General features: G+C 40.1%; 1 protein-coding gene across 1 annotated transcript in view; it reads right to left on the reverse strand.

Annotated features, from left to right (window-relative positions):
- CSRNP3 (cysteine and serine rich nuclear protein 3) overlaps positions 1 to 16,744 on the reverse strand; it is a 76,082-nt gene extending 59,338 nt beyond the window's left edge. Inside the window, exon 1 of the mRNA XM_072121836.1 lies at positions 16,521 to 16,744. The gene's annotated coding sequence lies outside the window, so the exon portion shown is untranslated. The remainder of the gene's footprint in view (positions 1 to 16,520) is intronic.
- Positions 16,745 to 19,250: the final 2,506 nt, after the last annotated feature.

Below are 19,250 nucleotides of genomic sequence, written 5' to 3' on the forward strand. Positions count from 1 at the left end.
CGCCGAGGTCCGCCGGAGTTCACCTTCTTCCTGGTGCATGTAAGTGCATGTCTTGCGACACATTTCTAAATGTTAAATCCGGTGCGTTGTCCGAATCCGTTGGGCTGTCTAATGCCCCCCCCCCCCCCATTTCTGTCGCTTGCAAGCCAGCTCCGATGCGCCAAAATCTAATCAGGTTAGCCAAAATCCCGTGGCAATTCGGCGCAAGGCGGAAATCGACGGGAAACCCGTCAAAATGCGCTCTGCGGACACTTAGTAAATGAGCCCCACTATTTCTACAGAGCAGGATCAAACTTTGTGAGTGGTTTGGGGTCTATAAAAAGAAGGAATTTGGAATGTATAAAATAGATTCTGATCTGGGGTCTTGTCTGTATGTAGACAGTCTAGTATGAGTAATATTTGCAGTGGGTATTTATTCCCCTCAGTATTGGTTGTAGAGTCGCTTGTTCCATGCACATCATTAATGATTAAATATATATATATATTTTTTTTTGTTTTATGATCTAGCTGATGTCTTGCACCTTTCATGCTTCCTTTATTCACAGCAGAGACCTTTAATTTGATGAGAATCTTTTTGATACTGATATAAGATTCTATCAGTCGCCTACAGAGCTTTTCACTTCAGAGCTTTCTCTATGGTAGCAAATCTCTATTTATATCCCTAGACACATCCAGATTTTCAGGACTTTGCGTGGTTGGTGGTTTTTCTTTGGAAACAGTAGAGATACATGTAAAGCCTTTGAAAGCTGCTATTGATTTTATGAGCGAGTGGATCCATTATTTCACATTCGTTATGTAAGACTTGTATATCATTGAGTATAGCCATGTGTATCAAGCACTGATGGATTGCACTTCATATTACAAGGGTAAACATGCAACAAAACAACAATCAAACTATATTGACTATGTATGTCCAAAGCATGGTCAGCTTAGGATTCTGGGTAAGGAATATGCAAAAAAAGTGCCAATGTCTAACATTGCATCTCATCAGTACAGTATAGGGAATCAGTTTGGCTAGGTGAAAGAATTGTTTACAGTTGAGAGTCTTATAATTTTAGAAAAGACTTTCTGGTTTGACTATAATCTAATATCACGTCAATAGGCTTCTTGAAGTTCAGACATAGATGTGCAGGGAGCTGCATTGACATATTCCCTAGGGAAAGAGCAGTCAGATACATATGTGACTTGGGGGTTAGAGAAGTGGTGTGGTGCATAAATGATGCCTGGCACATTGGGGGCTGAGAAATGTTAGCGGTATGATACACTTGTGGCTTAGAAATGGGTGGTCTGGTACACTTGGGGCTAAGAAATCACTGGCCTGGCACCTTAAGGGTTGAGATGTGGGTGGTGTGGCAAATTGCGGGGTGAGGAATGAGTGGCCTAAGACATCAGATATTGAAGAATGGGTTGCCTAGCACATTATTTAGGGGGCAATGCTGGGGAGCACAGAGGGGATCCTTGCTTCGTTCCTGTGCACTGCCTCTAGGCACAGGCTATGGCACAATTCTATTTTAGGTCAGACCTGATGCCTGCCAAGATTTATCAAAAGGTGGAAGCCTCCTTATAGGGGGGCCATGGGAACACCATACACTAGGACACTTAGGCCCAGCCTATGATAAATCTGCCCCATAGTTGGAAATCCAAGCTGCAGATCCAATTCCAACCTATTCTTAACTGCCTGTAAGTCCAGTTCTCCAGCGCATAGCATCTGAAAGATGAGATTCTTTTCTTTAATGGCACAATGGCACAAAAAGTTTGTTTCTCGGTGCTATAGAAGTGACACTATCTCAGCAACCACTAAACTTGACTCGTCTCATGTGAAAATGGGATGAGAAGAGTCATATTTGCCTGACTTTGAGGCTGATTTTTTTATGGGTAAACATAGAAGAGGGAATTCTAGTCGTTTAGTGGGGGCAAAACCTGGTGTCCCTTTAAATATTTTTTTATTTTATTGCAATATGTAATGTGCTAGAAGACCCTCCACATACAATAGCCTTTGTCATTGTCCTTCCTCTTTATCCAGGAATCCTCTGCTGAGGAAGAATACGAGTAACAGGAGGTCCATGATCCAGTTTGTTCTGTACTGACAGAGCCTCCAGGACCCTTCCTCCTGGCCTTGCAGATCTGTTATCCATCATCAGACCTTCCCTGTGTCCCTCCTGACGATAATAACGCACATCATCCTTAACCCCTGCATGGTACCAGCACTAATCCAGCATTGTTATCTCGCTCTCCTCTGCTGCAGAACAGCACTTTTTTTTTTTTTATCATTGCACAGAAAACAGATATCTCGCTGCCATATGGTAGAGGTTTTTGCAGCTCGGATTCATGGTTGCTATGACAACTGAGAAAAAGAGGAGAACCGGAGTTTGTATTGGAAAAAAATGGACGACATCTGGTGGGAAATCACTGGCTGGCACCAGACATTCTTGGAAGAATGTGTCTTGGAAGCGAATAATTTATTTAACCCTTCCACTTCCGCCTCACCTTGCAATATTTTATTACCATCAAAGAAGGAACCTGTAAACGTCATAGGGATAAACCCTGATTTCCATTACAACAGCTCTGGCTACACCTTGAATTTGGAAATTTCACATATCCACATGTCTGTCTACCTATTAGTACAACCGGTTTGTACACAGAGGGAACATGGAAGACAGCAGTAATTACAATGTAGTAAACATTGTATGATATTATATTATATTTTATTATATTAAAATTCTGTTCGGCAGAATGTTACACTGCTCTACAATCTTGTCTAGGCAGGTGCAATGGTCCTGTTCATCCTGATCCACCTGGTACAGTCATAGAATCAAGATCAATAAATAAAAATAGAGATCAATAAAAAACACATCAATCAATGATCATACACATTAGGAGAATGTCAAATGAATCTGATAAATTTGTCAGGAATGCGTGATCATTTAATACGTTATGGGGGTATCCTGACTCCTAAGCAGGGCTGGCATAGGAGGCAGCAAACTGGGTATTTGCCCAGGGCCCCTTTTCCTAAATGGGCCCCCTGCATGTGGACTTTTGTTGGGAGCTAATGTATTGCTCCTTTAATACCCCCTAGGTTGAATGCCCAGGTGAAGATGGGTATGATCTAACCATTTATCTATCTAGCTTTTTGTCTATCTGTTTATCTATATATCTTTTATCTCCTATCCATTGTATATCCATCAATCAATCAATCTTCTATAACTCTTCTTCTGTATCTATTTATCTCCTATCATTAAACTATCTATTTATCTATCTTCTATCATCTATCTAGCTATCTATATATATAATCTACTTTATATTTATGCATATAAAAATCTATCTTTAAATCTGTCCATCTCCTATAAAATTCTCCTCCATACAGTCCTATATTACACATTGGGGCAGATTTACTTACCCGGTCCTGTCGCGATCCAGCTGCGCGTTCTCAGTGGAGGATTCGGGTCTTCCAGGGATTCACTAAGGTTTGCATACAAAGTGTCATACACATCACATAAATGGCTGGAATCAGGTGTATGGGGTTCACATATTTCCGTTCTCCCATTTGCATCGATATGGATTGTGAGCCCTAACAGACAATGGGGCTCATTTACTTACCTGGTCCATTTGCGATCCCGCAGCGCGTTGTCCGACGTTGATTTAGGTTCTGCCGGGATTCACTAAGGTCGTGCGGCCGATACCCACTAGGTGTCACTGCTGCACTGAGTTCACCTTCTTCATCCCGGTGTAAGTGAGTGCTATTCTTTTTTTAAAATTCTGCGTTTTTTCTGAATCCGTCAGGTTTTCCGAGGGCCACACCCCCAGATTTCTGTCACGTGAAAGCCAGTGCCGATGCGCCACAATCGGATCGCGAGCAGCAACATCTCGTGCCAATTCGGCGCAAAATGGAAATATTCGGGAAACCGGACTAAAAAAGCGCGATTCGGACCCTTAGTAAATGAGCCCCAATGTTCTCCTCCAGATCTCTGCCATTTTTGTATTTTGTATTTGTTCGTGTCCTAATGTAATGTATGTGATTCTCGGACTGATTGTACAGCCGGATGGAATTAATGATGCTCTATAAATAAATAATAATAATGATAATAATAATGTTCATGGCAGAACTGATGCTAAATTTATCTAAATCCTTTTCACTTTCTCATCACATTGAAAAAAAATTCCAGATCATCTTTGGATCTTTGTAACGGATCATGTGGGGAGACAACGCCATTGACAGTAGGAATGATATGCGATTCTTTCCATTTGGGATAAGAGAGGTTTGACATATTCTGCAGTCAATATTCTGTAACATTCTAATTTGATGGGGAATTCTAGTTCTTTACTGAAACAGACATCATCAGGAAAGATGAGTCCTCATTAACACTATTGGGAGAGACTACCGAGAGACCTGGGAACAGGAACCCTCATTATCCTTAATTAATTTCAATGTATTCTTCAAGGTTTCTCCTTAAGTCAAAGAAAAGATGAAATTCATATGGTATCTAAGATATAAAAGGACAGTCAACCATTTGTCATTCTCCTGACTCTTAGTTATTGTGAGTATACATGCTCTAGATATACACCTATTAAGAACACTACATCTTTTAAGGTATATGGATTCTACCTTCTTGAAGAAATTCCCAGACTGCACTGATCAGGTCAATAGCTTTTAAACCAGGCCAGGTCAGGGAACCTATATACCACGTATTTGCATCGTCAGTACCTGAAGCTAATGCACTTTAGAATACCGCATGGCCTCAGACCTCCGGTAACAAATATAACAGCTTGATGCTTTCCGACAGCTTGAACATGTATGCTCAGACAAAGGGGAACACGCACACAATCTGCCCATGGAAAAGTCACTTCCTATTACCTTCCAATTGCAATCAAATTGAAGAATACAGCTATGAAGGCATCGCTCCGTTTCACACTTGGATCTAATTTAATAATATTGTGACCGGGGCGGATAAAACACATTACATACTATATCTGATAGTATCCTAGTAGTAACAAAACATGTGCAACAATCAGATATCATTTCTACAGTGAAGGTTGCGTTCGCTCCGAAAGAAACGTTGCACTGCACATATGACAATGTTAAAGCCTTTGTTATATATACATTGGCTACAAAGTGGTAGATTTCAGTAAAAGGATCTGTACGCATGTAACCTTTGAATTTTAAAAAAATAAACAAGTGATGATGTCGTTGGAGATGCTGGCCACAAACATTCTTAACCTAAATAACACCCAAAAATAAATTGAAACGAATGACACTCACTGCCGTTCCATATCTTCGGAGTAGTAGTTTATTTAATGACCAATAATCACATTGCAACAAAACGATGCAAGGGAGGGAATGTTGTGAGCAGGGCCGGCACCAGCACTGGGCAAATCCGGGAAGAGTACTTGGGCCCATGGGTGTTGGGGGGCCCACATAAGGCTGTACATATGGAATCCATGGTGTTGAGGAGGGCTGTCTCTAATGAATCAATAGGAGGTGAGGGGGACTTTATATAAAATATCCATGAGGGGACTTCATACGATAAACTAGGGAATATTTTAGGGAACAGGAGACTGTTTTAGTTTCTGAATTTTTCATGCCACCATGTGAGTTCACTGCAAAGAGGCCCACTAAGGCTCTGTCGCCCAGGGGCCTACTGAAACCTGGTTGTGAGGGTCAGAGCGGCCGACGTTTCGAGGTGTGTGCTCCTTCCTGAGCCTGAAGAAGCACACACCGCGAAACGGCCGTCATTCTGTCAGTGAGATGTCACTCCCAACCCTTCCTCCCATGCATCGCCTTGTTGTAAGGTATATTTCATTAACTAAACTTTTACTGTGGAGATATAGAACGGCAGTGAGTGCCATTCATTTAAACTCTTTTTTGGATGTTATATCATCTTTGCAATTAGAAAAATAGAGCACAACCGCCTCGATATTTGACCTTGAGTTACATATATGAACTTTGTATATCCTCTGAAAAGTTTGAATTCTATGTTTTATGGATGGTGTCAGTGAGCTGGGCCCTCACTCGTATTGCTTCACATGACCAAAATATTATTCTGTAATGTCTTATTGTGTTTGTAGAGGTCACCCATAATCCGCATAGTGCTGCAGAATATGATGGCGCTATAGATATAAAGATTCACAGTATTAGTAATATTATTATCACTCACAACTTTTTTATCAAATGATTGACTAATACAGTATTTTTCGGACTATAAAGCGCACCGGAGTATAAGGCGCACCATCAGTAAATGCCTGCTAAAACTTCCAGGATCATATATAAGGCGCACCGGATTATAAGGCGCACCTGTGAAGGATGAATGATCAGCAGGTGGCAGACCTGTGCACAGTTCAAGGCAGCTGTTGTCTGTAAGCACGGTTTATATATAAGGCGCACTGGAGTATATATCTGAGAGGATCAAAGGATTTTTTGTGCGCCTTATAGTCTGAAAAATACGGTACTTCTTCAATACATCTATTATACAATAGATCCCAGTGCCTATATGCGAATGTTCATGTCTGGTTCAGATGTCCGTTTTACATGGTTTACAAGGTCAATATCAGACCTATGTCCTATAACCCCCTGTTCTCCACTTGTATAGAATATTACCCCCTATGGCCCCACTCCAAAACATGATGATCCCTCCACATGTGGCCTCCCTAGGCCCCAGACACCAAGTGCATAAGGACAACTATGGACCTGCCCCTGGTTAAAACCAAAAAAATAATAATAAGAAAATAATAAAAAGCATAATTATTATAGGAATAAGCCTTCAGATATGCATAAATGAAAAATTGTACTGGAAACTGATAGACAACAATCTCCCATGTAATGTATGAGGCTGCTGTGCGCTGGTAGCATAGGGATCCTTCAAGATGCCATAATGACCTATATTCTCCATCTTGTCCCACTGGTGACATTTCCTGCAGTTTCCAGATATTAAACATATTAAATAACAAGTATTAGAGATCTCCAGTGAATTTCAAATTTAAGACCAATTTCCTAATTAACATTTACAGCATCATGAACTAGTAATGTGGATTTTTTTCATCTCTTTCAAGGACAGTTCCAATTTTGACCCAGATTCTTCTCTTCTCATTTAATACCTTAATTTCGAACTTACTAGATTTCTGTTACCCATGATTCTGTTTGGCCCATAACCCTCTAATAATCGATACTTGTCTATTGCTTCCTGCTTTGCCATAGCTTGTAACAGTATTGGCGTATTGGCATGGAGGGATATAGGTCAATATCTCTTTGGTTTATTGACAAGTCGTCCCGGAGAACTTTATTTTCACCACCTTTTTGGGCCCCTATGATATCTAGGGGTGAATGAAGTTGAGTTGGATGCATCATGAGCAAATCCACACCAGTTATGGAGGAACTTTTTGGCTGGCGCTAATAAGGGTTACTGAGTGTCTTTCACTAATTTGAGAGGGGGGGGGGAGTAGTGTTGATATATTATCAATATAAAAACTTCACTTTATTTAGACATGATAAAAACTAGAGATGTACATCCATAGAATAAATATCTACGCATTTCGAGCCATGTTTCTTTGTCATGGATCATGACTAAGAGCCAGAAACATGGCTCGAAATGCGTAGATGTTTTTTCTATGGATGTACAGGCGGTCCCCTACTTAAGAACACTCGACTTACATACGACCCCTATTTACAAACGGACCTCTGGATATTGGTAATTTACTGTACTTTAGTCCTAGGCTACAATGATCAGCTGTAACAGTTATCACAGGCGTCTGTAATGAAGATTTAGTGTTAATCCTGGTTCTTATGACAACCCAACATTTTTAAAATCCAATTGTCACAGAGACCAAAAAAGTTCTGGCTGGGATTACAATGATAAAATATACAGTTCTGACTTACATACAAATTCAACTTAAGAACAAACCTACAGACCCTATCTTGTATGTAACCCGGGGACTGCCTGTACATCTTTAGTTTTTATCATGTCTAAATAAAGTGAAATTTTTATATATTTTTCTAACAATTGAAGTGCTGGAGATTCCTTTTTCTTCCCGACATGGATCATCCCCCTCTCCCTGCACAGTGTATTCACACGGTGGTGAGCTGACTATTTTTTTCTTAAACTTTTTGATATAATACTATCAATATATCATACAATATACTGAGATATGTTTCTCATATTCTCAACCCGTTTCAATCTTATTGAGACCGTTAGGTATGTTAAAAGTTTGACAAAGTTTTAAATCCCAGCCTAAAGGTATATGATGTGAAATTACTGGGGTATTCCTACTGCTACTAATTATGGTATATTCAAAGAAAATGTCTTACATCCTATTGCTTGTTTCCTTAGCTCCTTCAACCTACTTCTCTCATTTTAGCCATTATTGTGCTTGTTACATCAGGGCAGACAAAATTTTAATGTTGTGTTGTAGCAATCATAATGAGATTAATACTAATAATGCTAAAATATAATACATTTGCTATTATCAGTATCAACTACTAAAATTCAGCTCCATATATTTACAGCCATATAGACAAATTAGGACATTCTGACTACCTGCAGTCACCACTAGGGGGAGCTTGCACTGTATGCATTTAGTATCTCAGTTTAGAATACTGAATTTTATATGGCTGTAGAGTGGAAACAGAGGTTTGGGTGACTGTTCACTATAAAATATAATTAAATAGATCAACCAAGACTTTAGATTAAGACAAAGACAAAATTATTTTAATATTTAACAAACTGGAAGTGAATTACTTATAACAGAAGCTTCGTAGACATTTGTTCCAACCTATGGGAATGCAGAGGGAATAAAAATAACTTATGAAAATAGGTATTTCAACAGGTCAATTATACTGTCAACCACGGTGCTCAGGTGGTCTGTTCACATGAATGATCTATAAAAAAGGGCATTAAAAGGCACAATGTGATTACCTCCTGCAGTGCAAAATATGAACTGCCATCAGCCTAAACGCTCTTAAAATAGGCTCGTAAGAAACAGGAGGAATCTGGCTTCCTGTCGCATTCAATGAGAAGAATGCTAGACTCTATAAATAACATTTCACTTTGGGTTAATTTTTATTTTTGGAACCAACAGAGATCAGCTTCAGCAATTTAGGCTAAAGGGACAAGATAGATTAATTACCCTTAAAAGTTAGAGTTACACTTAAATGGGGAAACTGTAATAGTCAGTGGTGAGAGCTTGACTTCTTGATTTCATCCGATATCAATATTGTACCTGATCACTATTTTCATAATGCTCACAGTACAGCTCAAGGGAAGATCATCTACAGCAGCTCAAAAAACTGAAATAAAAGCCACAGATCAATGGAAGATCATCTACACAAACTGAGCACTGTGCAAGGGGAAGGTCATTTACAGTGGAATACAGCATAGTGTTTTCTCTACAGTAGCACACTGCAGAGGGTAGTGGGAAGATCATCTACAGCAAACTATTAGTTAAAAATATAACGTATCATACTGTATCTGACAGTACTCTAATAGAGACCATGATCCACAACAGGTTACTAGTTTAGAGTGTAATGTATACTACAATATCTGAAAGTACAGTAAAGTGGAAAGATTATCAAAGGCAGATTACAAGATTACATTGTAGTCTATGATCTACAGTAGCTCACTCCAAATTGTAGGGGAAAAATAATCTACAGCATTTTACAGTTCACGTTAGCTCACCGCATCTTTAAAGGGGTTTTCCCATAAATTCAAGTTAAGCTCTATCTTTAGGATCACAGATCACCCACAGATCACGGAAACCAGGGGTCTGATGGGATCTCAGGTACCCCAGTCAGACCCTTTGTCGCTCCATGAGAGTAATGGAGCAGAACGATCCTGTACTCGCCCTGTTCCAACGGCGCTATCCCCCTAAACGTTGTAAAACCTGACGGAAATGCGGCCACGGGACCCTTATATGTTGAATAAGCCCCTCTATGTTGAAGGTGCACCGTGCAACACTTTTCATATATCTGGCGCACATTGCGCACTACAAAGGCAAACTGCATATAGTACGATTTTCACTAATTTTGCTAAATGTGGGCCATTGTCTTCAAGGGTTTTTAGCACAATACAGAGGAAAGATCATCCACGGCAGCTCATAGTAAAATGTAAAGGGGAGATGTTTTGCAGCTGAATAGAAGAACCCGGAGCTTAGTAATGTGTTTATAGGATCATAATCACAAATATTTAAATCTCTTATAGAGTCATAGAGGATAGAGGGGCGTGGCTGTCGGACAACCCATCGGATTTGGACAAATCACAGAATTTAAAAAAGGAAATGTGTCGCAAGATCAGCACTTACATGCATCAGGAAGAAGAAGGTGAAATCCGGCGGACCTTGGCGCAGCAGCAACACATGCAGGAACTCGGATGCATGATGTTGGTGAATCGCACCGGACCCGAAACCTGAGCAGCTCCACCGACACACAGTGTCCCAGCGCTCACGCAGACAGCATCACTATACTGTCGCCTCCATTGCCAGTGCACCTACCTCTGGAGAACTTCCTTGACCTATACCTAGACCCCAGACTCGCCTCCGGTGCACCCCAACCCAATCCCTCTAGGCATGTTGCTAACTTCCACACCACAAGGGTCTTATTTCCCCTGATGAGCCTATATTCAATAGGTGAAACATGGCATGTAGGGAAGATTGACCTCATCAACGCATGGTGTAACTTGTCGCACGACTCGCACCACGTACAGTCATATACTACATTAAGGGATTCGTACCTTAAACTTATATTTGAATTTTCCTCTTCACCCTACTATTCTACCTTTGAACCTGTCTCTTACCTGCGACAGATTACTGTGATCCCCACAGCCTTTGTCCTAACCTGCACACATCCCCTTTTCCCTCCCCGCCATAACTAGGGTTACTCGGCCGAGGACAGGGGCAGGTTCCAGTCGGGACGACGGCCATCTAGGGCTGCCGCCCCGAATTTAGGACCAACCAGGGACTTCTAGGGCTCCCACTCAGCCCCTATTAGGGCCTATTAGGGACCCCTCGCACTCTGCCATCCACGAGTGCAACCCCCCCCCCCTCTCCCCTTATACACTGCGTACATACACCACTGAGTATACACTACCGCCTGGACACAGACACCACATTTGGCTCCTCCTGTCCAGCCCGTGATACACCTACTCTCGAAGCAACTACGCAGATCAACTACGGAGGACCGCATCCACCTCTGCTGACAACACGGCCGATGCTCCCGCATCCCCCTCGACAGGCACAGCTGCCGGTGTGCTCCTCAGGTCCTTTGACCGTCAGCTTGTACGCTACAACTGTATTTGTTTCCACTAACTTCTCCTATTATTTATTACAAATAAACACCACTTATTGATAAAACTAGACCTCCACCATTTGTATTTTTCTCCTCGTCAGACAACGCACAGCCGGATTGCGACAGGACCGGGTAAGTAAATCTGCCAATGACCCACATTTATCAGTGCAGTTTGCCTGTGTAGGGTGCAGAGGGCACCGGATTCAGGAATTGTGGCGCGCGGTCTTCATGAATCTGGTGTCCACTGCACTGCCCTGACAGAGTGCATCATTTTTTTGGTGCATCTTTAACATAGAACATGCAACACAATTCTGTTGGACACTGCATGATAAAAGGGGTGCACGGTCCGACTGTTCACCGGAATTCCCCTTTTGTGTTGTGTTGGGTAAAGTACAGCCGCAACGCAAATGTGTTGTGGACACTCTATAAATACATGTGCAAGCAGTTTGCACTAAAAAGAATGTGCAAAGACAGACAAAAAACTGGTGCAGGGGCTTTAATAAATGTGGTATGATGACTTCTTCCAGCCAATTGATGAGGAGGGGGGGAATAGGATTACAGTATATCATATTATTGAATTTATTGGCAAAGAGTATGCAATCAGCTCTAAAGCTCCCTCTAGTGGAGATAGAAAATAGACATTTTTATATTCTTCTACTTTTTGAATACACACGTTTTGTTTTATCCAATACCATGTAACACATGCTTGTTATATACTGGTTTCCAAAGGTACATGTTGCTATGACAACCGCTCGAGGTACTTAGTGATAAGCATATGACTATAACAATAGAGAGTACTTCAGCCAGGACAGGAGTGGCACAGGATTGCTGAATGGATCCCTGGGGGTTACATATATAAATTTTCATCTAAAAAGCTACTGAAGCAAGGTGCAAAGTATCAGACACATTTATAAAAGAAGAAACTGCAAATACAGATTTGATAGGAAATTGGCTTTTAATATCTAGAAAGATATTTTTTTTTCATTATTGCATAAGAATAGAAAATCAACCCTTAAAAATACCACTCACTGATGCATATAATAAATTTAAAGGGGTTTTCCATTTTGCCAAGATTTACATTTACCAGTTATTAGCTACAACCTGGGAAACAAATAGTAAGTACTGTATACATTTTACTCACAGAGCCACCAAAGGAGAAATCAAGAATTACTAATTTCCCATTGAAACAAAATATTCATTTAAAGGGATATTGACATTTCAGCAAATTAATGTTATTGTTTGTAATCTAAAAAGTTATGTAATTTTCCAATTTGCTTTCTGTATCAATTCCTTGCGGATTTCTAGATCTCTGCTTGCTGTCAGTCTATAGAAAGCATCTATGTTTACTACCAGTGGATAAAAATCTGACCATGGTCACACAGGTGCACGGCTCGTTATTGTCATAGAGAGTAATCAGAGCTGTGTGATATGTGACCATGGTCAGGTTTCTGTCCACTGGAGGTAAACATAGACGCTTTCTATGGAATGACAGCAAGCAGAGATCTAGAAAACCTTGAGGAATTGATACAGAAAGTATATTGGAAAATTGTATAACTTTTTAGATTACAAACAATAATATTAATTTTCCAAAATAGGAATACCCCTTTAAGTCTTGCAGAACGGCAAGACCTCCAGAGTGACAGATGTTCTCTCTAATATCTCTTTATTTTCTCATAATTCCCAATAGAGAATACATTTTCAAAGCTGGACAATTCCTTTCATAACACAGTTCAAATGAATTTTGATAATAAATGGACATGACAGTTCTCTTTGGTATAAGCCACGGATGGTACTTGTTACAGATGATACCGGAGTACAGGACATGTCTATACATAGCTATATATATAGCCCTCATTAAACATGTCCCAAATTATCTTAAAAACTTCAACTGAATGTTATTATCCGGATAAGACATGTCTTATCAATATCATACTCCCCTAAGATTATATAGACAAATCAATGTTATTTTTGCCTAGGTGCATTGTACATAATGGGGGAGATTTATCAGATTTATCATGGTGGGTAGGGTTATGGTGGACGACTAAGCGGGGATCTCCTACTATCTTTCTAAGCCATGCTGCATACTGAAGTTTACTACACTGTGGGGGTCATTTACAAAGGGCCCGATTCGCGTTTTCCCGACGTGTTACCCGAATATTTCCGATTTGCGCCAATTTCCCCTGAATTGCCCCGGGATTTTGGCGCACGTGATCGGATTGTGGCGCATCGGCGCTGGCATGCACGTGACAGAAATCGTGGGGCGTGGCCGAACGAAAACCCGACGGATTCGGAATTTAAAAAAAAAAAAAAAAAAAATCTGTCGCGGAGCTTGCACTTACCTTCACTCAGCCCGGCTTTGTGAACTCCAGCGCGTTCTGATGCTTTTCAGCGCAGCAACGCCATCTGGTGGACGGCGGAGGAACTACCTTAATGAATCCTGGCCAGACCCGAATCCAGCGCAGAGAATGCGGCGCTGGATCGCGAATGGACCGGGTAAGTAAATCTGCCCCTGTGTGTTTTGTTTGGGGTTTAAAGGTTTGCACTGCAACCAATAACTTGTTTAGGTAGTAATAAACAACCAAGGTAGTTACCCTGAGGTCCAGTAGGAAAAGGAAATATGGTATAAAAATCTGATCGATGGGGGTCCAAGTGCTGGGACCCCCATCTACATTATCACTAATTCAAATTGTCCTGCTGCTCAATTCAATTCTATGGGAGCCTCAGAAATTGCTGAGCACAGCGTTCTCCGGATGAGTGTCACAGAGTAGCCAAAGGCTGTCCTCTCCATATAATAGTATGGAGGGAGTATGGAGGGGCAGGACACATGCTTGACTTGCCGTTTCATTCAGTTAGTGAGTAGAGGACCCCTTTGCTGGTGAACACTAGGAGAGCCAGCAGTTGGACCCCCACCAATAAGATTGTGGATGGTGGATAACAAAAATACTTGGTACAATCCCTTTAAAATGAGTTTCCTACAGTTTCTTGCTCACAATTACTAGTGTATTGTGCACATCGGGGGTGGGGGGAATGTTTTACTGTTGTAGAGGAAGCGTTTTATTTCTGGCACAAGGGCCCTCTGTTTCCTTTGGCTTTCCCTGCTTGGTAGGAAAATTACCAAATTTAAAGATGTTTTCCCACAAAGGTAATTCATCTGCTATCCACTGCATGGGGAATAAGTTGGATGATTCCAGTTTCTAGGATGCCAACAATGACTAAAAGAGGGCCCTATTATCTAATCGGGATGAAGCTACAGTTGCACTTTTGTATTATTCTTTATTTATGGACATATGGATTAGGGATATATATGGATATAAGTTGCTAGTCCCACACAAATAAATAGACAGTGAGTACAGGCGGTCCCCTACTTAAGAACACCCAGCTTACCCCTAGTTACAAACGGACCCCTGGATGTTGGTAATTTCCTGTACTTTATCCTTAGGCTACAATAAACAGCTATAACAGTTATCACAGGTGTCTGCAATGAAGCTTTATTGATAATCCTGGTTCTTATGACAACCCAACATTTTTAAAATCCAATTGTCACAGAGACAAAAAAAAAATTGGCTGGGGTTACAGTTATTAAACATACAGTTCCAACTTACATACAAATTCAACTTAAGAACAAACCTACAGAACCTATCTTGTACGTAACCTGGGGACTTGGGACCCTGTATTTGTGATCTTTGGGGTCCCAGTTGTCCCTCATTGATTTACAACCCTCTGCATTGGGGTTAGGCAGTCTTTATGGGTAAAACCCCTGTAATTTATCATTTTTTATCACCACCTCCTACCCTGTATATGCACAAAGTGATTACATATTTTCTGATCCCATCTCCCTACAGAGTCCTAGTTAGTAGCTGGTATATGAATCAAGAAGATAATTGCAAATACCTTATTTTATTACTTGTGTAATATTGTTGCAGTAGTGTATAATGTGTCATGGATTCTTCTTTGCATTACAATAACCATCAGCCCCGAGACAAAAATAACATAAAGTGTTCTGAATTACAAACCCGGCATTACTACATTTGTATTATGCCAGTGGTTGATACATTGTATCTCCCTTATCAAAAAGTATCAGAAGATTTCATCTTATTAGGTCAAATTTGTATATGAAGTTTCTAGTATTCTACAACTCATATATAACGGAAAATCATTGATACTTTGATATCAATTTTGAGTAAGAATCTAATTGTATTTCATAAACATCTTTTGTCTAACAACATATGTCATAAAAGACAGGACAGGCTAATATAAAAAATGTATTTAGGTAGCAAAAAAAACCCAAAACAAATCAGAATAAAAATAGGAAGATGAATAATTACGAGATGGATTTGTCTATAGACAGATATTAGTTTAATAGTTGATTGATTTATAGATAGATGATTGAATGACTATTCAAATTATTTACATTCAATGTGAAAGATTCAAATGAGAGATATTGGTGAAAGATGGGGATAGACATATCGATGACTGAGTAACAAATAACTATTACATTCATATAAATTCAATGTGAAAGATGCATATAAGATGTAGAGTTGATAGATAATGATAGACATATAGATAATCCATAGATAAACTAATAGACAGATATGAAATAGACAGATACATTGGAAGATAATTGACAGACAATTGAATAATAGATAAACTTATGGAAAATTGTGACATGACAAATATTTTTTTTTCATTCATTAGCAATACTAATACTAACGAATTTGAATAAGATGTATTTAAAGGGTTAGCGGAATCCATATATACATGCAACCACGAGTATTAAGAAATGTATGTGTCATATATAAAATTGGCTATATATATATATATATGATATTGATATAAGAAAATTATGATTATTAAAAAAAAACATAATAATAGATTATGTATTTTATATATATATATATATATATATACATATACACACACATATATACATATACACACACACGCATATATATATATATATTTGAACAAAGTTGCAACAATGTTGCATTTTTATATGAGAAATGTAATCTTGGTGTGTCCCTATTTATTACAGCAAACCGTCAATCATTGTGACCATTCATACATGATTGATAAAGGGCACTGCCATCCTATGTATAAACGGCAATGGATACATATATAGATATATTATGCTTCTAAATGGAAGCAACCAAACATGCTGCATCTAAGCTCCAGCCCATTGAGCAAAGGATCCCTGAGATGCTACACAAAGCATTGTGCAGAAATGGATAAGATATACAAGGCAAACATGACTTACCCAAACCAGCTTGTCTAGTAGTGATACCAGGGTCCGGGATCCTGTGACATAAAATGCTGTATATATCAGGTGATGACTGATGCTCAGTATTGGCTCAGCATTGCCGGTGGATTCTGCATAGAGCGCTGTGATATTCTGCATCAGATCTGCACTCTACACAAAAGCTCATTTCCTTCTGCATGTATCTGCACAGCCTGTGAGTGGCCGCTGCTGCCTGTGTGATCACATGGGACTCCTCTCTAAGAAAGCCAGCGTCTCTGTCATTACATAGGGCTTTAAATTAGAGAGTCAGTGCATGCTAATGGGCAAAGGACTAAGTGAGGATGAGAAATTAAGGCTAGTGAGGGGCAAATTTTGAGAACATTTTTGTAGTTTTATGGAATAAAAATAGAATCCTGCGGTTATTGTTTTTACATAAAATATATGCCCTCCGGGGGCAATTACGATCATTAGTGGATTATAATATAAGCGGTTTGGGCGGTAGCGCGGGACCCAAGCCTTCTAGGGGGCCCATGGCCACCCAAACCACCCACCAAATTCTTTACTCAGAAGGACCTTCACCCATGAAATCCCTATACATCTGTTCCTTCTCTCAATACACATGTCAACAAGAGACATTTGGGGACTTTTGAGAGTCTTCTAAGGGTCCTGAAACCATAGAATGAAAGCAGCAGAAGGAACACATTCTCCATTCCCCAAGAAGCTTAATTCTAGCACCATATGTAGGAAGTGATTCCAGACTTGTAGGGGCTATAATATTCATACAGCAAAGGGACGATGGCCATCTTAGTCCACCCCTGAATGCATATGGGTTGCATTCACATTGGGACTGTGTTGCATCACAGAATGCAAATATCATCACAAGTGAAAACTCTTGATATAAGAAGCCCAGGCGGCTGCTATGGGGCCCCTGGGGAGAGAGGGCCATTGGCAAGTTGGTCTTCTCTTCATTTCAGTAGGTGAGAACTTGCATTGGCAAAGTCCTGATCATGCGACTATTGGGACCCCTGCAATCCACGGTCCCTTTTAGCAGCCCTATGATAATGATTAACCCTATGTGTAGACCAAGATTTTGATTGCGCAGTCAGTAGGTGGCAGCGTTTTATTAACTAATGGAGCACACTTGGATACTCCTTATCGAGTTGGTGGAATATTCTTAGATTAATGAATTGGGTTCACTCTTACATCACCCCCAGATGAAGGTGTGACCCCATGAAATGTGCGTAGTGGCTGACATGGCTGACATGTGCTATACATGGGTACGGTATTTGTATTGTAGTACTATGTTTTGTATTTGTAATACTATAATTGTAACTCAGTACACGTGGTCCCCTACTTAAGAACACCCGACTTACAGACGACCCCTAGTTACAAACGGACCTCTGGATGTTGGTAATTTACTATCTAGAATAATATTCTGTATCACAACAAACTGAATATTATCCTTTTATTCCTTTTTTATATTACTGTATGTGTTTATAATTAAGAATATTACATTTTTGTTGTATTGAAATAGAGTCTGAGACAGTTCCTACTCAGTGCCCACATTGGGGCTCATTTACTAAGGGTCCGTCGGACGCATTTTCGTCAGGTTTCCCGACAATTTCCGTTTTGCACCGAATTGCCCCAGGATTTTGGCGCATCGCCGCCGGCTTGCACGTGACAGAAATTGGGGGGCGGGCCATATGACAACCCGATGGATTCGGACAACGCACGGGATTTAACATTTAGAAATGTGTCGCAAGACATTCACTTACAAGCCCCGGGAAGAAGAAGGTGAACTCCGGCGAACCTCGGCACAGAAGCGGCGGATGCAGGAACTTGGGCGCACGAGCTTAGTGAATCGCAGAAGACCCGAATCCTCGTTGGACAACGCACCGCGGGATCGCGTCAGGATCTGATAAGTAAATCTGCCCCATTGAGTATACAAGTCATCAAAGATGTCTGTAATGAAGCTTTATTGTTAATTCTGGTTCTTATGACAACCCAACATTTTTAAAATCCAATAGTCATAGAGACCCAAAAAATTTTGCCTGGAGCTACAATTATAAAGTATACAGTTCCGACTTACATACAAATTCAACTTAAGAACAAACCTGCAGAACCTATCTTGTACATAACCCGGGACAGTCTGTCCTGCCCTTTACAAACATATGACCTGGGTTGATAGCGTTTTTCCCAAGCATATACACTGATATATATACATATATATATATCTTTGCATTGGCACTTTATTTTTCCTACTATTTTTTTATATAATTTCTAACATCAATTTTATGTGTCATGGAGACTTTTGAACTCCCTATCCTTCTGAATTCATTACATGGTTTTAATTGCGTTTTATAATGTGACAGATTAAGTCGTAGATTATAGTGTGGCATCTTTTGTTGTTTTTTAGGGTTTGGATGCTTCCTATGTAAAATTCTGGCAGCAGACTATGGAGCACAAGATAAAAAAGTTGTGCTCTCCAATGATTACGTTTGGATTTTACAGCACTAAAGATGCCGAAAGATGGCATTAGGGGGCAGCTAAGGGGGTCTTGTAGTTCCCTATCATAAGGAATCCTGATAGTTACATCCCCACAATCAAATATTTAGCCCATATGTTCATGTGATTTATCAGAAGAGTTTATTTAATCACAGTTTAAGAAGATTTAACTTCCTTGGTGTGGTAGAGCAGATAGCGCAGGCTTTACGTTTTGGGAAAAGGTTTAGTATAACTATATATTGA

Source organism: Engystomops pustulosus, chromosome 8, assembly GCF_040894005.1.
Source record: "Engystomops pustulosus chromosome 8, aEngPut4.maternal, whole genome shotgun sequence".
Lineage (NCBI taxonomy): Eukaryota > Metazoa > Chordata > Amphibia > Anura > Leptodactylidae > Engystomops > Engystomops pustulosus.